Source organism: Pseudophryne corroboree, chromosome 4 (assembly GCF_028390025.1).
Source record: "Pseudophryne corroboree isolate aPseCor3 chromosome 4, aPseCor3.hap2, whole genome shotgun sequence".
NCBI classification, from domain to species: domain Eukaryota; kingdom Metazoa; phylum Chordata; class Amphibia; order Anura; family Myobatrachidae; genus Pseudophryne; species Pseudophryne corroboree.
In genome coordinates, this window is record NC_086447.1 from 758,768,187 (window position 1) to 758,793,454 (window position 25,268).

General features: G+C 46.1%; 1 long non-coding RNA gene across 3 annotated transcripts in view; it reads left to right on the forward strand.

The window, feature by feature from the left end:
- Nucleotides 1-19,604, forward strand: part of LOC134911754 (uncharacterized) — a 53,471-nt gene extending 33,867 nt beyond the window's left edge. For 2 of the 3 annotated variants that reach the window (XR_010176815.1, XR_010176814.1), the window contains 2 exons: nucleotides 19,023-19,083; nucleotides 19,221-19,604. This is a non-coding gene — a long non-coding RNA (uncharacterized LOC134911754). The remainder of the gene's footprint in view (nucleotides 1-19,022; nucleotides 19,084-19,220) is intronic. The other variant, XR_010176816.1, reaches the window with a different exon arrangement.
- The last annotated feature ends 5,664 nt before the right edge of the window (nucleotides 19,605-25,268 follow it).

A 25,268-nucleotide genomic window follows, 5' to 3' on the forward strand; every position in this document is an offset into this window, starting at 1 on the left:
ACTCTTACTGACTGTCCTCCTCGCTCCATCTCCACCCCCATCATACATAATACTGCCCACCTTACTCTTCTCTTTGATCAACCCAATAATTCCGTCTAAACTCTCTGCCCAGATATAAGTATTTTCCCTTATGCTCTGTACGTCATTTTCTATATGCTGTAATGATGACACATAATTGTTGTTAGTTAATGTTTTGGCAATACCTTTGTTAATACCCTTTTTAGAACCCATGTAAATACCTTTGCCGGCTGCTTTTTCCCTCCCCCCTTCTCCCCCACCATTTAGCTCACCCTCAGGCTCCATGTTTAAAAGCTCCTCCAACCTACTGAACATCCTTCCCCCCAGCACCCTCCTCATTCAGGTGCAATCCATCGCGACAAAAAAGATGGCGTCTGACTTAGAAGTCCGCCCAGTGTTCCAAGAACACAAACCCCTCCTTCCTACACCAGTCTCTAAGTCACACATTTACCTCCCTGATCTCCCTCTGCCTCCCTGGGCTAGCGCATGGCACTGGTGATATTTAGGAGAATATAACCTTACATGTCCTTTCTTTTAGTTTCTGGCCTAAATCCCTATAATCTTTCTTAAGGACATTCCACCTACCACTAACTTTGTCGTTGGTGCCAACGTGCACCAAGACCGCCGGGTCTTTCCCAGCCCCTCCCAACAATCTATCTACCCGGTCCGCGATGTGCCGGTCCACCATGGAGCAACTACTACTAGATGCTTTTTGGAGCTGCACCAGAGCAATACTAAAATGCTCCAGTAATTAACTATTTACCACAGCATCATCATCTGACCACGGACGATGAATATGCCACTAAATGAGTTTCTTAGTGCAAGTCACCCAATATGTTTTATTATAAACAGTTATTTTAATATTGCACACATACTGTACAGCTCTTATGCACTGCAAAGAACAACATCTTGAGGATAACAAAAAATGTCTAAACCACAAAGGAAAATGCCAAAATAAAGAGACTAAAGGACTAATAGATAATGAAGGCAATTTTATATTTTCTCCATATCTTGCAGGACAGTTTTGATTTTCATAGATATACAGTACCCTCGGGAGGAAAGATGTAGCCTTTTTAACAAATGAAGAGATATGAGGTATGAGTTACCGATGGCCAGGATGCCGGCTGTCATTATACCAATGCCGGCATCATGGCCACCAGGATGCCGGCAGAGTGGCAAGCGATAGTAAGCCCCTTGCGGGCTTGCTACGCTTGCCATGCTGTGGGCACGGTGGCTCGCTGAGCTCGCCACAGGTTATATTCTCCCTCTATGGGTGTTGTGGACACCCATAGAAGGAGAAAAGCCAGTGAGCCGGCATTGTACCGCTATACGGGATCGCGGCATCGGCATTGGGATCGCTGTGATCCCGTGCGGCGTACCATATGAGGAGTTTGTGAAGCCCCAATTACTATTTCTCTATCGTCCTTGTGGATGCTGGGGTTCCTGAAAGGACCATGGGGGAATAGCGGCTCCGCAGGAGACAGGGCACAAAAAGTAAAGCTTTTCCAGATCAGGTGGTGTGCACTGGCTCCTCCCCCTATGACCCTCCTCCAGACTCCAGTTAGATTTTTGTGCCCGGCCGAGAAGGGTGCAATTCTAGGTGGCTCTCATAAAGAGCTGCTTAGAGAAAGTTTAGCTTAGGTTTTTTATTTTACAGTGATTCCTGCTGGCAACAGGATCACTGCAACGAGGGACAGAGGGGAGAAGAAGTGAACTCACCTGCGTGCAGGATGGATTGGCTTCTTGGCTACTGGACATCAGCTCCAGAGGGACGATCACAGGTACAGCCTGGATGGTCACCGGAGCCGCGCCGCCGGCCCCCTTGCAGATGCTGAAGTAAGAAGAGGTCCAGAATCGGCGGCTGAAGACTCCTGCAGTCTTCTAAAGGTAGCGCACAGCACTGCAGCTGTGCGCCATTTTCCTCTCAGCACACTTCACACGCAGTCACTGAGGGTGCAGGGCGCTGGGGGGGGGGCGCCCTGGGAGGCAAATGTAAACCTATATAAAGGCTAAAAATACCTCACATATAGCCCCCAGAGGCTATATGGAGATATTTAACCCCTGCCTGTATTCACAAAATAGCGGTAGACGAGCCCGCCGAAAAAGGGGCGGGGCCTATCTCCTCAGCACACGGCGCCATTTCCTCTCACAGCTCCGCTGGTCAGGACGGCTCCCAGGTCTCTCCCCTGCACTGCACTACAGAAACAGGGTAAAACAGAGAGGGGGGGCAAATTTAATGGCAATATCTTGATATATATAAAGCAGCTATAAGGGAGCACTTATTATAAGGCTATCCCTGTCATATATAGCGCTTTTTGGTGTGTGCTGGCAGACTCTCCCTCTGTCTCCCCAAAGGGCTAGTGGGTCCTGTCTTCGTTTAGAGCATTCCCTGTGTGTCTGCTGTGTGTCGGTACGTGTGTGTCGACATGTATGAGGACGATATTGGTGTGGAGGCGGAGCAATTGCCAAATATGGGGATGTCACCTCCTAGGGGGTCGACACCAGAATGGATGCCTTTATTTATGGAATTACGGGATAGTGTCAACACGCTAAAGCAGTCGTTTGACGACATGAGGCGGCCGGACAATCAATTAGTGCCTGTCCAGGCGCCTCAAACACCGTCAGGGGCTGTAAAACGCCCTTTGCCTCAGTCGGTCGACACAGACCCAGACACAGGCACTGATTCCAGTGGTGACGAATCAACCGTATTTTCCAGTAGGGCCACACGTTATATAATTTTGGCAATGAAGGAGGCGTTACATTTAGCTGATACTACAGGTACCACTAAACAGGGTATTATGTGGGGTGTGAAAAAACTACCTATAGTTTTTCCTGAATCAGAAGAATTAAATGACGTGTGTGATGAAGCGTGGGTTGCCCCTGATAAAAAGCTGATAATTTCAAAGAAATTATTGGCATTATACCCTTTCCCGCCAGAGGTTAGGGAGCGCTGGGAAACACCTCCTAGGGTGGACAAGGCGCTAACACGCTTATCAAAACAAGTGGCGTTACCTTCTCCTGAGACGGCCGCACTTAAAGATCCATCAGATAGGAGGATGGAAAATATCCAAAAAAGTATATACACACATGCAGGTGTTATACTATGACCAGCTATAGCGACTGCCTGGATGTGCAGTGCTGGGGTAGTTTGGTCAGAGTCCCTGATTGAAAATATTGATACCCTGGACAGGGACAATATTTTACTGTCGTTAGAACAAATAAAGGATGCATTTCTTTATATGCGTGATGCACAGAGGGATATCTGCACACTGGCATCACGGGTAAGTGCTATGTCCATTTCGGCCAGAAGAGCTTTATGGACGCGACAGTGGACAGGCGATGCGGATTCAAAACGGCATATGGAAGTTTTGCCGTATAAAGGGGAGGAGTTATTTGGAGTCGGTCTATCAGATTTGGTGGCCACGGCTACAGCCGGGAAATCCACCTTTCTACCTCAAGTCACTCCCCAACAGAAAAAGGCACCGACTTTTCAACCGCAGCCCTTTCGTTCCTTTAAAAATAAGAGAGCAAAGGGCTATTCATATCTGCCACGAGGCAGAGGTCGAGGGAAGAAACAGCAACAGGCAGCTCCTTCCCAGGAACAGAAGCCCTCCCCGGCTTCTACAAAAGCCTCAGCATGACGCTGGGGCTTCTCAAGCGGACTCGGGGACGGTGGGAGGTCGTCTCAAAAATTACAGCGCGCAGTGGGCTCACTCGCAGGTAGATCCCTGGATCCTGCAGATAATATCTCAGGGGTACAGGTTGGAATTAGAGACAGATCCACCTCGCCGTTTCCTGAAGTCTGCTTTACCAACGTCCCCTTCCGAAAGGGAGACGGTTTTGGAAGCCATTCACAAGCTGTACTCTCAGCAGGTGATAGTCAAGGTACCTCTTCTACAACAAGGGAAGGGGTATTATTCCACTCTATTTGTGGTACCGAAGCCGGATGGCTCGGTAAGGCCTATTCTAAATCTGAAGTCCTTGAACCTGTACATAAAGAAGTTCAAGTTCAAGATGGAGTCACTCAGAGCAGTGATAGCGAACCTGGAAGAAGGGGACTTTATGGTATCCTTGGACATCAAGGATGCGTATCTCCACGTTCCAATTTACCCCTCACACCAGGGGTACCTCAGGTTCGTTGTACAAAACTGTCACTATCAGTTTCAGACGCTGCCGTTTGGTTTGTCCACGGCACCTCGGGTCTTTACAAAGGTAATGGCCGAGATGATGATTCTTCTTCGAAGAAAAGGCGTATTAATTATCCCATACTTGGACGATCTCCTAATAAGGGCAAGGTCCAGAGAACAGCTAGAGATGGGATTAGCAATATCTCAAGAGGTGCTAAAGCAGCACGGATGGATTCTGAATATTCCAAAATCCAAATTAATGCCGACAACTCGTCTGCTGTTCCTAGGGATGATTCTGGACACGGTTCAGAAAAAGGTTTTTCTTCCCGAGGAAAAAGCCAAGGAGTTATCCGACCTGGTCAGGAATCTCCTAAAACCAGGAAAGGTGTCTGTACATCAATGCACGCATCTTCAGATGCACCTGCGGATAACCCTGTCTCCAAGGACAAGGGTATCTCTTCTGTGGTGGTTGAAGAGGGCTCATCTATTGGAGGGCCGCAGATTCGGCATACAGGATTGGATCCTGGTGACCACGGACGCCAGCCTGAGAGGCTGGGGAGCAGTCACACAAGGAAGAAACTTCCAGGGAGTGTGGTCGAGCCTGGAAAAGTCTCTTCACATAAACATTCTGGAACTAAGAGCAATCTACAATGCTCTACGCCAGGCGGAACCTCTGCTTCAAGGAAGACCGGTGTTGATCCAGTCGGACAACATCACGGCAGTCGCCCATGTAAACAGACAGGGCGGCACAAGAAGCAGGAGTGCAATGGCAGAAGCTGCCAGGATCCTTCGCTGGGCGGAGAATCACGTGATAGCACTGTCAGCAGTGTTCATCCCGGGAGTGGACAACTGGGAAGCAGACTTCCTCAGCAGACACGATCTTCACCCGGGAGAGTGGGGACTTCATCCAGAAGTTTTCCACATGCTAATAAACCGTTGGGAAAGACCAATGGTGGACATGATGGCGTCTCGCCTCAACAAAAAACTGGACAGGTATTGCGCCAGGTCAAGAGATCCGCAGGCAATAGCTGTGGACGCGCTGGTAACACCTTGGGTGTACCAGTCGGTGTATGTGTTTCTTCCTCTGCCTCTCATACCAAAGGTATTGAGAATCATACGGCAAAGCGGAGTAAGAACGATACTAGTGGCTCCGGATTGGCCAAGAAGGTCTTGGTACCCGGAACTTCAAGAGATGGTCACGGACGATCCGTGGCCTCTACCTCTAAGACAGGACCTGCTTCAGCAGGGACTGTGTCTATTCCAAGACTTACCGCGGCTGCGTTTGACGGCATGGCGGTTGAACGCCAGATCCTAAAAGGAAAAGGCATTCCAGAAGAAGTCATTCCTACCTTGATTAAGGCAAGAAAGGAAGTCACCGCGAAGCATTATCACCGCATTTGGCGGAAATATGTTGCGTGGTGCGAGGATCGGAGTGCTCCGACGGAGGAATTTCAACTGGGTCGTTTCCTACATTTCCTGCAATCAGGATTGTCTATGGGTCTCAAATTGGGATCTATTAAGGTTCAAATTTCGGCCCTGTCAATATTCTTCCAAAAAGAATTGGCCTCAGTTCCTGAGGTCCAGACTTTTGTCAAAGGAGTACTGCATATACAGCCTCCTGTGGTGCCTCCGGTGGCACCGTGGGATCTAAATGTAGTTTTAGATTTCCTCAAATCCCATTGGTTTGAACCACTAAAAAATGTGGATTTGAAATATCTCACATGGAAAGTGACTATGTTACTGGCCCTGGCGTCCGCCAGGAGAGTATCTGAACTGGCGGCTTTATCTTATAAAAGCCCTTATTTAATTTTCCATTCGGATAGGGCAGAGCTGCGGACGCGTCCGCATTTTCTCCCTAAGGTGGTATCAGCGTTTCACCTGAACCAGCCTATTGTAGTGCCTGCGGCTACAAGCGACTTGGAGGACTCCAAGTTGTTGGACGTTGTCAGAGCTTTAAAAATATACATTTCAAGGATGGCTGGAGTCAGAAAATCTGACTCGCTGTTTATACTGTATGCACCCAACAAGTTGGGTGCGCCTGCTTCTAAGCAGTCGATTGCTCGTTGGATTTGTAACACAATTCAACTTGCACATTCTGTGGCAGGCCTGCCACAGCCTAAATCTGTTAAGGCCCATTCCACAAGGAAGGTGGGCTCATCTTGGGCGGCTGCCCGAGGGGTCTCGGCATTACAACTCTGCCGAGCAGCTACGTGGTCAGGGGAGAACACGTTTGTAAAATTCTACAAATTTGATACCCTGGCAAAGGAGGACCTGGAGTTCTCTCATTCGGTGCTGCAGAGTCATCCGCACTCTCCCGCCCGTTTGGGAGCTTTGGTATAATCCCCATGGTCCTTTCAGGAACCCCAGCATCCACTAGGACGATAGAGAAAATAAGAATTTACTTACCGATAATTCTATTTCTCGGAGTCCGTAGTGGATGCTGGGCGCCCATCCCAAGTGCGGATTATCTGCAATACTTGTACATAGTTATTGTTAACTAATTCGGGTTATTGTTTAGGGAGCCATCTTTCAGAGGCTCTTCTGTTATCATACTGTTAACTGGGTTTAGATCACAAGTTGTACGGTGTGATTGGTGTGGCTGGTATGAGTCTTACCCGGGATTCAAAATCCTCCCTTATTGTGTACGCTCGTCCGGGCACAGTACCTAACTGGAGTCTGGAGGAGGGTCATAGGGGGAGGAGCCAGTGCACACCACCTGATCTGGAAAAGCTTTACTTTTTGTGCCCTGTCTCCTGCGGAGCCGCTATTCCCCCATGGTCCTTTCAGGAACCCCAGCATCCACTACGGACTCCGAGAAATAGAATTATCGGTAAGTAAATTCTTATTATTTTCAAACCAAATTGAAATATGTACGCTGATATGATATTTCCTATTGATTAGAGATGAGCGGGTTCGGTTCTTCGAGATCCGAACCCCTCCGAACTTCACCTATTTTACACGGGTCCGAGGCAGCCTCGGATCTTCCCGCCTTGCTCGGTTAACCCGAACGCGCCCGAAGGTCATCATCCCGCTGTCGGATTCTCGCAAGATTCGTATTCTGTATAAAGAGCCGTGCATTGGAGATTGAACGGAGAGGACGTGGCTGCGTTCTCTCCCTGAAAAGCTCCGTAATCTGTGCTCAGTGTGCTGCAAATATCTGTGCTCAGTGTGCTGCATTGTGGGGACTGGGTATACTATCTCTGTGCTGTATTATTGTGAGCAGTATATAGTAGGACAGTGCAGCATTTTGGTGACCAGCAGTATACATATAGGGGGTAATTCCAAGTTGATCGCAGCAGGAATTTTGTTAGCAGTTGGGCAAAACCATGTGCACTGCAGGGGAGGCAGATTTAACATGTGCAGAGAGAGTTAGATTTGGGTGTGGTGTGTTCAATCTGCAATCTAATTTGCAGTGTAAAAATAAAGCAGCCAGTATTTACCCTGCACAGAAACAAAATAACCCACCCAAATCTAACTCTCTGCACATGTTATATCTGCCTCCCCTGCAGTGCACATGGTTTTGCCCAACTGCTAACAAAATTCCTGCTGCGATCAACTTGGAATTACCCCCAAAGTACAGTACAGTAGGCCATTGAGTATCTTGCAGCTCTGTGTCAAGTATACTATCTCTGTGCTGCATTATTGTGAGCAGTATATAGTAGGACAGTGCAGCATTTTGGTGACCAGCAGTATACATATAGTACAGTACAGTAGGCCATTGCTGTATCTTGCAGCTCTGTGTCAAGTATACTATCCATATCTGTGCTGCATTATTGTGAGAAGTATATAGTAGGACAGTGCAGCATTTTGGTGACCAGCAGTATACATACAGTACAGTACAGTAGGCCATTGCTGTATCTTGCAGCTCTGTGTCAAGTATACTATCCATATCTGTGCTGCATTATTCTGAGCAGTATATAGTAGGACAGTGCAGCATTTTGGTGACCAGCAGTATACATATAGTACAGTACAGTAGGCCATTGCTGTATCTTGCAGCTCTGTGTCACTTCTAGTATCCTGATCAGTGCTCAATTTCTGCTGCATTGTTGTGACCAGTATGTATACTGTACTGTGCGACGTGTGTTATACACCTGGTGATTTTATACATCCTGTAATCTGTACTGAGCGATGTGTGAGATACACCTGTGGATTATACACCCTGTATACTGTACTGTGAAATGTTTGCGATACACCTGGTGATTATACACCCTTTATACCATACTGAGTGATGTGTGAGATACACCTGGGGATTATACACCCTATATACTGTACTGTGTGATGTGTGAGATACACCTGGGGATTATACACCCTATATACTGTACTGAGCGATATGTGAGATACACCTGGGGATTATACACCCTATATTATTATTATCCTTTATTTATATGGCGCCACAAGGTTTCCGCAGCGCCCAATTACAGAGTACATAAATAATCAAACAGGAAAACAGCAACTTACAGTTGATGACAGTATAGGACATCAGCAGATGACACTGGTATAAGTATCAGGTGGCAGAAGACTGCTGGATGTAGTACAGTTGAAGATTGTTAAAATAAGACAAAGGATAAGCACATTAGGGAAGAGGGCCCTGCTCGTGAGAGCTTACAATCTAAAGGGGAGGGGTAGACAGACATGGGTGACACAGATGGGGTACAGAGAGAACGTGGAACAGAGGGTTAGGATGAGATTTGGCTGGGTTTGGTGAAGAAGTGGACCCCCAGAAGGCACAAGTCAATACTTACCATTGCGACATTTTACTGGGCTATGCAGGAGAAATTTAAAAATTGGGGGGGGAAAAAAGAATTGATAACTTCTACCGCTTTCAAAAAGGTCAATGGAAGCTGAAATAATGGACAACTACCTCATGGAAGCCAGATACAGTATACCAAACAGTACTTAGCAGAGTTAGGAATGAATACTTATGAAATACAGTAACATTTTGCCATAATATTTCAGAAACTGCATGGCTTGTCTCTTGCACTCTTTTGCTCCAATACACCACCTGCTTTAGGATTTATATTAAAAAACATTATGTCTCCATAATCCCAAAAACGTCAGTCTTCTTGGAAAGTGGTTTGTTCCTTTGTAAGGGAAAGAGAACAAACGTTCTCAAACAATGGTTTCTCAATTTCTTTTTCCTCTGGGAAGGGATTGTGGATTCGCAGGAATATCTGAGCATTTCTGTAATCAGAAAGCAGCGACTTTCTACAAATGATTACATTAGAATACGTTTGGAAAAAAAAAGGTACAGAATCCCATTTAGGATGTCTTCACCAAATCGTAGACATAAATATGGAAATCGTCATCAAACTTAATGAAGTAGACAGATGGTTTAGCTTCAACTTGATGAATAACCATGGCAGTCCTTTTTGAGCCATCTTTTTTGGTATATTCCACTTGCTTGCCCACCAGGCTGTCCACAACCTCCCCTGGTTCTCTTTCAGCTGGAGGGGAATCATTTGAGTCTGGCATGATCCGAAGATCTCCTTCTTTATAGTCATCTAAAAGTTGATACATATATAAGACTGGGTCCTTTTCATAGGTTATATAATAATAAAAGCATGTGTTCATAATAGGTGCTCGTGCTAATACCATCCCTCGCCACTCAGCCTTGGAACCATCCTCTGTTTCAAACATATGCTCCACTGCTTTACCAATCATTGTGTCAGCCAAATGGGCATCGCTGATTCAGGATGAGGCAACTCTGTCTGGTAGAACTTCAAGAGCAGACAGCCTTTCATCCTTGTGAAGCTCAAGTCTATAGACACAATCAAATCCATCATACTTTATAAGATAGAGGGAGGGATTCACTGGTACTTGATCCAGAACTGTTCCTTTTCACTGGGTTATTGGCCCACTGCCCTCTCTCCACCCATGCTGTATTCTACAGCCTACAATATTTCGCCTTGGCTGGGAGATTGGTTTACTTGGTCCCATATTGTTTCGATGTTTCTTATGAGATGTTCTTTTCTTCATCATATTTGCAGAAACACTTGCATGTGCTGCATCAGCTCTTGGTCGCTGATCGGCGGCCTTTCCAAATGGAGTCTTCATTCATCTGTGTATTAAAGAGCAGCAGGGCTGCCGAACTAGGATGAAAAGTGTAGTCACTCCAAGTTTGTTGTAGTCCTTACAGTATACATGAAAAAGAACCCCTTCCTTTCCACCTTTCAGAAAAACTCCGACCCTCAATTGCTCTGATCAGAAGTCACTTATCTGGGGCAGATAGGTTGTGTTTGCCTCCACTCCCCCTGCAGGTGATGGCTGCGGCACAGTGCTCCCCTGCGGCCAGTTGCCCCAATCCTCCTCCTCCCTCCTTTGTCAGACTCCATCACCACCACTGTGCGCTGCTATGGAAGAGCAGCTCCCGCCTCACTCCCCCTGAACTTCCAAGCCCTCCACTCAGACATTCCAGCTCTCGTTCCTTTCCCTTACCCCCTCCCTTTCCACACACTGCCAGATTTGGAGCTGGCTGCTACTATACGGCCGCCTGTCACTCTGATGCCAGGACCAGGCCTCGCCTTCCTGCCAAATACTGATCCCTCCAGAGCTGCATACTGTATACTGTACTGTGCAATGTGTGTAGTGTGCTGATATATCGGGTGAAATCGGGCATTTTGGAGATGTTTCCGATCTGACCCGATGCGCATTCCCATGAGGGTCGGATCAGCTCCCCTAGATCGTTAGTGCTACTATCGTGATATGTCGGTTCCCACAGGTATGGTTGGGATCGCATAAGATTTATTGCATGCAAAATGTACCAAATCATATGGAATCGTATGGAACCACTCCCGGGAGAGTTCAAGGGAAATCTCCTCCGACTTCAGCCTCAGACATATCGTTGTAGTGTATGGGGCCCTTTAACATAAAGACGAGTATTATAGTAAAGAGCTCATATTGAGGAAATCCCAACTCAGTTTTTAGTTTTAATATATTTATTATTTTACTTTTTCTTCTCTAGTTTATGTAGATGCAAAATCTCTTGCACCATGCTTGTAAATACTGTAATTTAGTGTTTGCATCTTGTGTTTATTATAAAATTAGTGCTTTTATAATGAACTGTATGTAGGATATACGTTCAAGATACCAGTTGTCAGGATCCCGGCAGTCGAAATACCGTCGCCGAATTCTGACACCTGTCATAACACTGATGCTGGTATTCAGAACAGGACAACATTCTGACGCTGCAATCGCAACAGCCGGAATACCGAAGGTAGGTATAGCCAGAAGGGTTAGGGTTTGGCTGACGGGGAGGTTAGGCTTAGGCGTGACCATCGGGATGCCAGCGTCGGTATTGTGATTGCCGGCATCCCGTCCGCTGGGCTGGCATACCAATCCCACATGTAGGCAGAGGCGTATCTACCCATTGGCCAGGATGGCACTTGCCAGGGGCGCCAGCCGAGGAGGGTGTGCCACCCTTGGCTAATGGGTGGAATCACTTAGTAGTGGCATCGCCTGGGCTGGAGGATCCAACAGTAGGGAGGAACAGGCACCGGTGTTTGGTACCACAATGCACTAGTGAAGAACATGAAAGTAAACTACAGTTCTCAGCAGCCCTTGCTGTCGGGAGCTCCTGGCAGCAAGGGTTGCTGTGAGCTGTAGTTTACTTTCACTTTCTTCACGAAGTGTGGTGCTGTACCGAAGTGTGGTGTTCCTGCCTACTGTGCAATCCTCCAGCCCAGGCGATCATCACACTAGGTACTGCAACATATAAATTGATATGTGCTTCGAAAGGGTAGACTATATGCAGGGAGGGGAAAGGACTATATGCAGGGAGGGGGGAGACTATGTACTGGGAGGGGAGAGGACTATATGCAGGGGGGAGGCTCAGTGCTGGGAGGGGTGAGCACTAAATGCAGGGGGGGGGAGACTATGTGCTGGGATGGGAGAGTACTATATGCAGGGGGTGGAGACTCTGTGCTGGGAGGGGAGAGGACTATATGTAGAGGGGAGACTCTGTGCTGGGAGGGGAGAGGACCATATGCAGGGGAGAGGAGACTCTGTGCTGGGAGGGGAGAGGACTATATGCGGGGGGAGACTCTGTGCTGGGAGGGGTGAGGACTATATGCAGGGAAGGAGACTCTGTGCTGGGAGGAAAGAGGACTATATTCAGGGGAGGAGACTCTGTGTTGGGAGGGGAGAGGATTATATACAGGGGGGTAGACTCTGTGCTGGGAGGGGAGAGGACCATATGCAGGGGAGAGGAGACTCTGTGCTGGGAGGGGAGAGGACTATATGCGGGGGAGACTCTGTGCTGGGAGGGGTGAGGACTATATGCAGGGAGGGAGACTCTGTGCTGGGAGGAAAGAGGACTATATGCAGGGGGGGTAGACTCTGTGCTGGGAGGGGAGAGGACTATATGCAGGGGAGGAGACTCTGTGCTGGGAGGGGAGAGGACTATATGCAGGGGGGGAGACTCTGTGCTGGGAGGGGGGAAAGGACTATATGCATGGAGGGGGGAGACTCTTTCCTGGGAGGGGAGAAGACTATATGCAGCGAGGGGGGAGACTCTGTGCTGGGAGAGGAGAAGACTATATGCAGGGAGGGGGGAGACCATGGCTATGTGCAGGGATGGGGGAGAGCATGGTTATGTGCAGGGAGGGGGGAGACCCTGGCTATGTGCTGGGAGGGGGTAGAACATGGCTATGTGCTGGGAGGTGGATGGAGGCTACGGCTATGTGCTGGGAAGGGAATGATGATTACGGCTATGTGCTGGGAGGAGGAGGGGGACTACTGCTATGTGCTGGGAGCGGGATGGAGACTACGGCTATGTGCTGGGAGCGGGATGGGGACTACTTCTATGTGCTGGGAGGGGGTGGGGACTACGGCTATGTGCTGGGGACAGGAGGTTATCTACCCATTGGCCAGGATGGCACTCACCAGGTGCACTGGCAGAGGAGGGGGCACTGCCTGGTGGTGCCACCCTTGGCCAGGGAGTGGAATCACTTAGTAGTGGCAGTGCCTGTGCTGGTGGTTCGTACAGCAGCCAAGAGCTGGCACCGGTGTTTGGCACCACAATGCACCACAGTGAAGAAACTCAAAATAAACTACTAGAATGCTATTCTTAATATATCACTACATCACCACTACTAGGTAGAGCGCAGAGATTCCTTTTCACTGCCATTAATATTTAATTATACCTCCTGACTGCAGGTGGCATCGCCGCGCCAGGCACTGCTGATTTCCCCACAGTGTGACAAGGATTATTGTGTGTGCATGACGTGTCGTGTAAGGGGCACTACTGTGTGACATAATGTGTATAAGGTGTACTACTGTGTAGCGTAATTTGTATTGGCAGTACTATTGTGTGGTCATGCCCCTTTCCCACAAGATCATGCCCCTTTTTTGAACATGCACCTTCCATATTTCAAATATGGGGAAGGGGGGGGGGGGGGGGGGCGGCCACTTACTTTGCCAGGGGCACCCAGTCCCCTAGATACACCTCTGCATGTAGGGCACAATAAATAGATATGAATGGATCAGAGGAGGGAGCCCTAGTACGTATAAAATCTACAGCCCCATGACATTTTAATCTGGCTCTGATCAATCTGATTTCTAAACATCTTTGATCAATTATCAAAATATCATAATATGTAAAATTATCATTTTTTACTACAAATTCACCACTCGCACCATTTAGCCCTTTTTAGCGTGCCGCATATTTTGTCCTGATACTATAAATTAAACATGATAACGAATTTGCTCAAACCTGCATGATTTACATTTCATAAAGAAAATGGAAATACACCAACACCAACTTTGTCTACAGACTGTTTTTTATAAGAACAATTTTAAATAATTTCGAAACATTGCAAGAGTCCATATTGTTACTGACAACATTCTGACGCTGCAATCGCAATAGCCGGAATCCCGAAGGTAGGTATAGCCAGAAGGGTTAGGGTTTGGCTGACGGGGATGTTAGGCTTAGGCGTGACCATCGGGATGCCAGCGTCGGTATTGTGATTGCCGGCATCCCGTCCGCTGGGCTGGCATACCGATCCCACATGTAGGCAGAGGCGTATCTACCCATTGGCCAGGATGGCACTCGCCAGGGGCACCAGCCGAGGAGGGTGTGCCGCCCGGCAGTGCCACCCTTGGCCAATGGGTGGAATCACTTAGTAGTGGCATCGCCTGGGCTGGAGGATCTCACAGTAGGCAGGAACAGGCACCGGTGTTCGGTACCACAATGCACTAGTGAAGAACATGAAAGTAAACTACAGTTCTCAGCAGCCCTTGCTGTCAGGAGCTCCTGGCAGCAAGGGTTGCTGTGAGCTGTAGTTTACTTTCACTTTCTTCACAAAGTGTGGTGCTGTGCCGAAGTGTGGTGTTCCTGCCTACTGTGCAATCCTCCAGCCCAGGCGATCATCACACTAGGTACTGCAACATATAAATTGATATGTGCTTTGAAAGGGTAGACTATATGCAGGGAGGGGAAAGGACTATATGCAGGGAGGGGGGAGACTATGTACTGGGAGGGGAGAGGACTATATGCAAGGGGGAGGCTCAGTGCTGGGAGGGGTGAGCACTAAATGCAGGGGGGGGGACTATGTGCTGGGATGGGAGAGTACTATATGCAGGGGGTGGAGACTCTGTACTGGGAGGGGAGAGGACTATATGTAGAGGGGAGACTCTGTGCTGGGAGGGGAGAGGACCATATGCAGGGGAGAGGAGACTCTGTGCTGGGAGGGGAGAGGACTATATGCGGGGGGAGACTCTGTGCTGGGTGGGGTGAGGACTATATGCAGGGAGTGAGACTCTGTGCTGGGAGGAAAGAGGACTATATGCAGGGGGGGTAGACTCTGTGCTGGGAGGGGAGAGGACTATATGCAGGGGAGGAGACTCTGTGTTGGGAGGGGAGAGGACTATATGCAGGGGGGTAGACTCCGTGCTGGGAGGGGGGAAAGGACTATATGCATGGAGGGGGAGACTCTTTCCTGGGAGGGGAGAAGACTATATGCAGCGAGGGGGGAGACTCTGTGCTGGGAGAGGAGAAGACTATATGCAGGGAGGGGAAAGACCATGGCTATGTGCTGGGATGGGGGAGAGCATGGTTATGTGCAGGGAGGGGGGAGACCATGGCTATGTGCTGGGAGGTGGATGGAGGCTACGGCTATGTGCTGGGAAGGGAATGATGATTACGGCTATGTGCTGGGAGGAGGAGGGGGACTACTGCTATGTGCTGGGAGCGGGATGGAGACTACGGCTATGTGCTGGGAGTGGGATGGAGACTACGGCTATGTGCTGGGAGCGGGATGGGGACTACTTCTATGTGCTGGGAGGGGGTGGGGACTACGGCTATGTGCTGGGGACAGGAGGTTATCTACCCATTGGCCAGGATGGCACTCACCAGGTGCACTGGCAGAGGAGGGGGCACTGCCTGGTGGTGCCACCCTTGGCCAGGGAGTGGAATCACTTAGTAGTGGCAGTGCCTGTGCTGGTGGTTCGTACAGCAGCCAAGAGCTGGCACCGGTGTTTGGCACCACAATGCACCACAGTGAAGAAACTCAAAATAAACTACTAGAATGCTATTCCTAATATATCACTACATCACCACTACTAGGTAGAGCGCAGAGATTCCTTTTCACTGCCATTAATATTTAATTATACCTCCTGACTGCAGGTGGCATCGCCGCGCCTGGCACTGCTGATTTCTCCACAGTGTGACAAGGATTATTATGTGGGCATGACGTGTAAGGGGCACTACTGTGTGACATAATGTGTATATGGGGTACTACTGTGTAACGTAATTTGATCTGGCAGTACTATTGTGTGGTCATGCCCCTTTCCCACAAGATCATGCCCCTTTTTTGCACATGCACCTTCCATATTTCAAATATGGGGAGGGGGGGACAGACCTTTACTTTTCCAGGAGCACCCAGTCCCCTAGATACACCTCTGCATGTAGGGCACAATAAATAGATATGAATGGATCAGAGGAGGGAGCCCAAGTACATATAAAATCTAGAGCCCCATGACATTTTAATCTGGCTCTGATCAATTTGATTTCTGAACATCTTTGATCAATTATCAAAATATCATAATATGTAAAGTTATCATTTTTTACTACAAAAGTCACCACTCGCACCATTTAGCCCTTTTTAGCGTGCCGCATATTTTGTCCTGATACTATAAAGTAAACATGATAACGAATTTGCTCATACCTGCATGATTTACATTTCATAAAGAAAATGGAAATACACCAACACCAACTTTGTCTAAAGACTGTTTTTTGTAAGAACAGTTTTTAATAATTTCGAAACATTGCAAGAGTCCATATTGTTACTGATAATGTAATTGTTGCATGTGACTCAAAGAACATGATGCCAACTAGTGCTGAGAGAAGCTGCTGCAAAATTGTATGTGAATTGAATTTACTTCAATGTGTGGTTAGCACTGCAGCCCAGGTGCAGCAGCCACCACTTGTAGTGATTGAGGGCTTTGTAAGTGAGAAATTTAGAGTGTACAACACATGAAAAGGCAATGTAGAGATATGGGAAGTCAGGATGAAAAGGCAGAGTATAGGGTGAGGAAAATCAATCTTGCAGCAGTTTTGAACAGTTGAGTGAGGTGAGAGGGAGGCCAGATGGAAGGAGTTTGCAGTATTTAAGGCAGCAGATAATGAGATAGTGAATAACAGTTTTGGCATTATCATTGTGAGAAAAGTCCTTATCCTGGTGACGTTTCCAAGTTGGAAGTGACAAGCTTGGTAGATAGACTGTGCGGAGTGATGGTGGACATCTAGGCAGTAGACACAATGTACAGAGGAGAATATAAGGTTATCTATGGAAAGAGATGTGGGGAGGTTTGAAGACTCTAAAGAAAGGAAAAATGTTGATCTTAAGATAACATTGAAACATCTATGAGGAGATAGAAGAGAGACAGTCGAACACAAGACTAAAATGGACAGTGATCGAGGTAGGAAAGATACAGTATTTGTGTGTCATCTGCATAGGAGGAGGTGATTTAGATCTAGTGTTGGTAGGGTTACCATAAATCTAAATAGGTTCCAGACAGTCCAGAACTCAGCAAGAGTCAGGAGATTGCCTAGTCCTAGATGGCAGGCAGGGCTGGATTAGAACACACAGAGAGTAGGGGGCTGGAGCTGGAAAGACAGAAATGGGGCTAGATCAGGAGAAACACATGACGCTGGAGCTGTAAAGACAAAAGGAAGACTGGAGCTGGAGAGACAGAAATGGGGCTAGATCAGGAGAAACACATGGCGCTGGAGCTGTAGAGACAAAAGGAAGACTGGAGCTGGAGAGACAGAAATGGGGCTAGAGCAGGAGAAACACATGGCTCTGTAGAGACAAAAGGAAGACTGGAGCTGTAGAGACAGAAGGTGGACTGGAGCTGAAGAGACAGGAGGGGGTGTGGAGCAGGAGAGACAGAAGGGGGGATGGATCTGAAGAGATGCAAGTGGGCTGTAGCCAGAGAGAAAAAAGGGGTCTGGAGCTGTGGAGACAAAAAGGGGTCTGGAGCTGGAGAGACAGAAGGGGCCTGGAGCTGGAGAGACAAAAGGGGCCTGGAGCTGAAGAGACAGAAGGGGGCTGAAGCTGGAAAGATGCATGGGGGCTGGAGCTGGAGAGATAGAAGGGGCCTGGAGCTGAAGAGACAGAAGGGTGGCTGGAGCTGGAGAGACAAAGGGAGTTTGAGCTGGAGAGACATAAGGGGGCTGGAGCCGAGAGACAGAAGGGTATTGAAGATGGAGAGACAGAAAAGGGACTGGAGCTGAAGAGACACGGGGCTTTAAGGCATGTAGAGGGGAATGAGAGGGTTCTGGGATGGCATGTAAGGGCATTAGTGGGTACTGAGACATCATATTTATGGGCATAAGGTGGCTTTGAGGCACATCAAGTAGCATGAGGGGCACTTTATTAGAGTGAGTAGAAAGTCACCTGAAACCTGTCACACAAAATGGTTACAAACTGACTGCGGATTTGTCCACATCCCCTGTTCAGGTATTTAATAATGAAAAAGTTGTGACCCTAAGTCAGTGGTTTCCAAACTTTTTTGAATCACGGCGCCCTAGAACATCAGAATTTCTTTCACGGCACCCCTAGGCCAAAAATTTCTTATTAAGAAATTTAGAAAGAAATATTACATTAAGTAGATCACGTTTATATGTCATCCTCAGGGTCAGTTGTGTGGCGAGGGACAAGATTTGCTTCTGATTGACCACATATTTTATGACTGGCAGCCACCAGCACTAGTTTTGCCTATTATATTGACCATGAATAATTTGAATTGGTCCTGGACCACCAACCCAGGGCACCCCTGCAAGTGTCGCGAGGCACCCCAGGGAGCCACGGCACACAGTTTGGGAACCTCTGCCCTAAGTGTTGGGGTCGGTTGACAATTTTGGGTACTGACAATCTTGTTACTATTTATTTTTATTACATGATGGACTGCATATAGGAAATATTTTGCTTCATTTAAAGTATTGTAAAATACTAGATTGTCACCAGCTCTGAGCTGCTACAGAAATACATTTCCTTTTCAGAGAAGAAATGAGCTTGCACAGCAAAGAACCCTGTTGCAATGGGTTGCTTTCGCAATACAGTAGGTTTGCTCACCAATATAAAATGTCGCAATTCACCTGTAAGAAGAGAGCAGTTTGCTACCCAAAATAGCATTTCCCAGTTGTATGTTTTCATAGCGTGTGGCCTCTTGTTACTAAGTATTCTGTTACACTGAAAAAAACTATTTTCTTGAATTTATGGCTTATAAAAGGTCACAATATCCGATATCGCAAAAGCTACAGACAGTAGGAATGTTGCAGGCATGCAGACTAATCTTACATTGAGTAGAAAAGCATGCCCAAAGTTGTATTTTCTTTTGTTCTATGCCAGGCTGTCATACATGACCTCTTTTTTGCAGGTGTTACAAGTATTTACTGTTGTCTTGGAAACTTAGCGTACGCCTCCAAACCTCTTGTTAGGTACGGGCATTATAGTTCATACTTTCTCTACTTTTAAAAATTGTAAATGCTGTCCACAAAAAAAAGAAAAAGAAAATATGTCAACAGCTCGCACAGCCTGCCTCATATAGTAAAACGTCATATTATTCCTCTTTCAGCTCAAGCCAGTCTGAAACTTTAAAACACTCGCAACCACAGCCCTCTTCGGGAGACGAGCTCACAGAAAACTGTCAAGGATGATGTGTTAACAGAAAATGAGCACAGACCTAGGGCAATGGGGAGAAAACAATTGTTTCTCTTCACAAATTAAAGGAAGATTTTTAGCTCTTGGCAATGTGGATTATTATGTCGCTCACAACTGTTCTGCATTAGTCCCCAAATTCTTTTCTTTACCATCCAGTTTTCTTATGCTCTTAAATGAACCATTGATAGTCTACGTGGCACGAGAAAGAGTGGAGCTGGAAAGTATTACCACATAGAGAACATTTTACATCACAAAATAAATACATCATACTGTTAAATAAAAAATATATTTTCACCTCTGGTTGCTCTCTTTTTTATTAAGGTTAAGAGGAATTTTTTTTTTTTACACAATATCAACATAATTTTAATTTGCAGTTATGTGTAGTTTTGTGTAAGCATTAAATATAACAAATGCTTACAACTTCCCTAGTAATGTAGAATGTATTTAGAATTTTTCATACAAAACAATAATTAACAATGTTGGCCATTTATGAAAGTGCAAAAAATGTGAGACTGTTGTAAATGGCATTTTGTGATGTCACATGACAATATACTGTATGTTAATGTACCACTTTTGCATCAAGATGACTCGTGTGTGATGCATGGGTTTAAATCTTTTCATGGGAATTCAGTCTGGAGGGGTATCCAATAAGAGGTGAAGAAACATCGGGTGTGAAAACTGACTTTTTTCCTAAATTTTCCTGATGTTTCACCCATTTTTTTTAAAGGCTATTCAATTTGGTCACCTGTAAAAAAATACATTCTCTACCGAAAACACACAGGTTCAGTGAAACCTGTGTGTTATCGGTAGAAACAGCTCCATCTTTGGATGTGGATAAGCCACGGCTCGCACTGGCTTATTGGGGCTAATAGGATAGCCCCCGGTGGGACAGTCCGCCACTGTAATTTTCTGCAGCTAATTAGATACCCCCTAAGTGCGACTGAGCTTTAATGTCCTTTTGTGGTCCTAAGGAACAATAAATTACTTTGAAGTACATTTTTAGGAGCAGTTTGACCAATGTAGTAGTTGAAATCAAATCATTAAAATTGATGATAGTGACATATAGTGACACATAGAGGCATATGTAATAGCCTTTGAATTGTAGGTAGCTGCGAGGTTTTGGTGATGTAGCCACTAGATTTAAAGCAGCACTTTTTTAAAAGGCAATACCTGACTTTGCCTTTTTAAAAACTGTTGCTTTAAATATAGATGCTAAATTGCCAAAATCTTGCAGCTGCCTGTAAGTTGTAGGCTATAAAATATACCTCAGAATCTTTGATTGGGGCAGCTAATTCTACCAAAATAACCATATGATACTTTTCCGGGGGCATTTTCAAGTGACGGAATATGGGGAAGCAACTATTAATGTAGAAAGTGCATAAATACTATTTATGAATTTGCACAGAATGAAATGCTCTGCATGGCAATAGTTTTCTTTCTGGCAATTACCTTGAGGGGTGTAGTTTCTAAAGCTTGATTTCTGTTGAGTTTAAATCGATGGAAATCAATCTAAATTGTTGTTGTGCTACCAGGGTTAAAACACACATTTACTAACATTTAAAAATGTATATAAAAAAAAAAATCTGTTAGTAAATGTGTTTTAGTCCCAGAAACACAGCATCAATTTAAAAATTGATGGAAACCGACCTTTAGTAAATATACCCATCACTGTTTCTTAAAAGAATCATCTCTGTGTAAACATATTTTTTAGCTAGCACTATGTGTGATTTCTTCTACTGTAAATGTAATGATTTTCTATTTTCTTTTATTATCTATACAGTATCCCATAGGGGAAAACATCACAACTGTAGTAAAAGTTTCTCTGCAGCAGAAAAGATTTCCACACCATTACATGTCCTGTGAGACCAGGCTTAGCGTAATGGATCAGTTAAAAGTAATTTGTTAATGAAGCACTATGGTCCTGGCAACAGAATGTTGGGACTGATTCTGATTTGGGGACAAAGTAAGAAAGAGCAAGTAACTGTGTACCTCATACCTCCCAACATTCTCAGTCTCAAAGACAGGACACCTCTGCACGCATCTGGTGTGTGCGGCCACAGGGTTGTGAATTTGCGTCAATGCCGCGACTGTGAGCCATGCCCTCATTTTTGTCACAATGGGGACATGCCCAGCACTCTGTGAGCGAGGGTCTCCCAACTCCCTACCCCCACAATGAACACTGGAGCCCTCAGGTGGGATTGTCCCGCCAAAATCAGGACAGTTGGGAGGAATGTGTACCTGGACAAACCATGTTGCAATGCTAGAGGTGTAGATACATACATTCTTTTGCATGTGGGGTAAATATGGGCTTCTTTTGTAAATAGCTAACAAATACTGGCTTACTGTTTGTTTAGACAGCAATTTAGATAGCAGTTTGGACACACTCTTTCCTCAGGACAGTCACTGTTACAAGGGGAGTATGTTCCCAGAAAAGGATGAGCACAATTGATCATTTAGTGGGAGACTTTTCCTATAGAATACTGACTTCAGTAATAACGCTCAGAACACTGGGCAAAGGTGGAATGGAAATACAGCAAAGGAAGGTAACTACACCTCCCACTGCAATAAATCTATGTAGATATACAGGTATATATATATATGTATATACTAAAAAAATGGAGTTTCACCACTGCGCAGAAATGGCTGCTAATGTGTGAATGGAGGAGTGACACCCACACCCCAAACAAGTACAATATCGAAAAGAAATACCACCACACAACCAGTGCACAAATCCTTCTTTAGGCAGATCAAGGGGTTGAGTCTTCTCATTCAGTGATTATATGAATCAGTGGTCCTCAATACCTCAAGACAAAAACATATACATACATAGTGTAATACTATAATGTCCTCAATAAATGGGTATCTGTATTTAGGTGGTTACTCGTACCCCTTATGATGGTCTACACATATGTAGACGATTCAGCTTTTAAGGAACGAAAGACACAAAGTGGGCCAATCTGGTCTCCACCAGGGAACTTCTTTCCAGAAGATATCTCTCCCACAAATATAAAATTAAGAAGAAGAAATCTCCATAGCGTAAAAACTTCAAATGATTTATTAAAACACAATGTGGGACAGACTAACCCTGTACCCACACAATAAAAAACAGAATCCAAAGTGCAGAAGATGGGACTCCTACCAGATGGTGTTGTCCACTCTAAAAGGTGGACAATATAAGCATGGAATAAGGAGTTACAGGCGTCCCTGGATCTCGACCTCCAAATCCTGGGTAGGGGTCCCTCTGTCTGGTCACTTTCCTTGCCAACGCGTTTCGATACGTGGTATCTTCCTCAAGGCATATGGAAAATGAGCATACAGCAGGCTATTTATACCCGCCAAATGTCTGAAGTAACTTTCCCTAAAACTAGACATGGATCCGCTAACACTGTTCCCTATGTACATATAAATAAACAGAATCCCAAAATGTGGTCCATTTCATAGATTTGTAAGGATCATGATACAAGGAAAAACCCGCCAGATTAAGCCAATGTCCGTGTATATACGTCATCACGTCGCGCCCTCTTTGTGGCCGTGTGCGTCATCTCCGTCCGTACTCCCGGAAGTGACGTCCGCCGTGTCATCATTACTGGCGTCACGCCCGGAAGTTCCATCCTCCATCACAGTCCTCCTCGTTCTGTCATACATATTGCAGATTATGGGAAAACCTGTGGTGGATTCCGAGAGTCCATTACGGAGATAGTGTTGTATCTGTATGGAGGTTCATTTCTGATATCTCCAGACATTAACTGACGGTGGCCCTCCTTGTATACGATATTCAACAGGGATTTTGATTAACAACATTTTATGAAATCTCCATCAAAAGTGCCCTAATAAAAAAGATACACAATTAAAATTCATTCAATAAACAAATTTAAATGATAAATGATAAACTACAGAAACCATTTTAACTCGAAATCTTTGTTGATACCATCCGGTATCAATGTTTTGTGGCAATGAATCATATTCATTTCCGTTTTGGCCAACTTCTTACTAATGTCATTATGTCTTATATCCCCACAAACTCTTCTCAAGCCATAGAAATTAATAACATGCTTTACATCGCTGTTATGTTTTTCCTTGAAGTGTGAAGATAACGCATGAGTTTCCACACCTTTTTTAATGTTACGTAGGTGCTCGCTTATGCGGATTTTTAATGGCCTACTCGTCCTACCAATGTAGAACAAGTGGCATGAGCACTCTATACAGTATACCACATTGTTGGAATTACACGTGATAAATTCCTGGATCTTACAAGTTCTTCCATTTATCTCAACACTCTCCTTTTTATTTCCGAAGGTGTTTCTCACATTCTTACATCCCACACAGTCTCCGCATCTGTAAAAACCTTTAGATGTTATCTTGGGGGTACTCAAAGGTGTGGGACAAAGAATTTTAACTAGCTGTGATTTCAGATTTGGTGCTCTTCTAAATATACAGATGGGTTTGTCCGGAATCTCATTTCCAATGATAGGGTCCCTTTTTAACAAATTCCAATGTTTTTTCAACACCCCCTCTACTTGTTTGTGTTGTGAGGTAAACTGGGTTGTGAATGCCCACTTAAATCTCTCATCATTCCTTTTTGTTTCTCTTTCCTTACGTATTAAATCGTTTCTATCAGTATTCTGGGCAATTTCAAGTGAATTAAGGACGGTTTTCTCATCGTACCCACAGGCTACGAAATTTTCTTTCATCTCCCCCGCCTGTTGAATAAATACTGAGGACTCCGTGCAATTCCGTCGTAATCTTTTGAATTGACCTATAGGTACGGACTTTAGCCAGTTGTCATGATGGCAACTATCCCTTTGAATATATGCCCTTGAGTCGGTGGGCTTAATGAAATTCTTTGTTTTCTCTATCGTCCTAGTGGATGCTGGGGTTCCTGAAAGGACCATGGGGAAAAGCGGCTCCGCAGGAGACAGGGCACAAAAAGTAAAGCTTTTCCAGATCAGGTGGTGTGCACTGGCTCCTCCCCCTATGACCCTCCTCCAGACTCCAGTTAGATTTTGTGCCCGGCCGAGAAGGGTGCAATCTAGGTGGCTCTCCTAAAGAGCTGCTTAGAAAAAGTTTAGCTTAGGTTTTTTATTTTACAGTGAGTCCTGCTGGCAACAGGATCACTGCAACGAGGGACTGAGGGGAGAAGAAGTGAACTCACCTGCGTGCAGGATGGATTGGCTTCTTGGCTACTGGACATCAGCTCCAGAGGGACGATCACAGGTACAGCCTGGATGGTCACCGGAGCCGCGCCGCCGGCCCCCTTGCAGATGCTGAAGTCAGAAGAGGTCCAGGATCGGCGGCTGAAGACTCCTGCAGTCTTCTAAAGGTAGCGCACAGCACTGCAGCTGTGCGCCATTTTCCTCTCAGCACACTTCACACGCAGTCACTGAGGGTGCAGGGCGCTGGGGGGGGGCGCCCTGGGAGGCAAATGTAACCTATATAAAGGCTAAAAATACCTCACATATAGCCCCCAGAGGCTATATGGAGATATTTAACCCCTGCCTGGATTCACTAAATAGCGGGAGACGAGCCCGCCGGAAAAGGGGCGGGGCCTATCTCCTCAGCACACGGCGCCATTTCCTCTCACAGCTCCGCTGGTCAGGACGGCTCCCAGGTCTCTCCCCTGCACTGCACTACAGAAACAGGGTAAAACAGAGAGGGGGGGCAAATTTATGGCGATATTTTGATATATATAAAGCAGCTATAAGGGAGCACTTATTATAAGGCTATCCCTGTTATATATAGCGCTTTTGGTGTGTGCTGGCAAACTCTCCCTCTGTCTCCCCAAAGGGCTAGTGGGTCCTGTCTTCGTTAGGAGCATTCCCTGTGTGTCTGCTGTGTGTCGGTACGTGTGTGTCGACATGTATGAGGACGATATTGGTGTGGAGGCGGAGCAATTGCCAAATATGAGGATGTCACCCCCTAGGGAGTCGACACCAGAATGGATGCCTTTATTTATGGAACTACG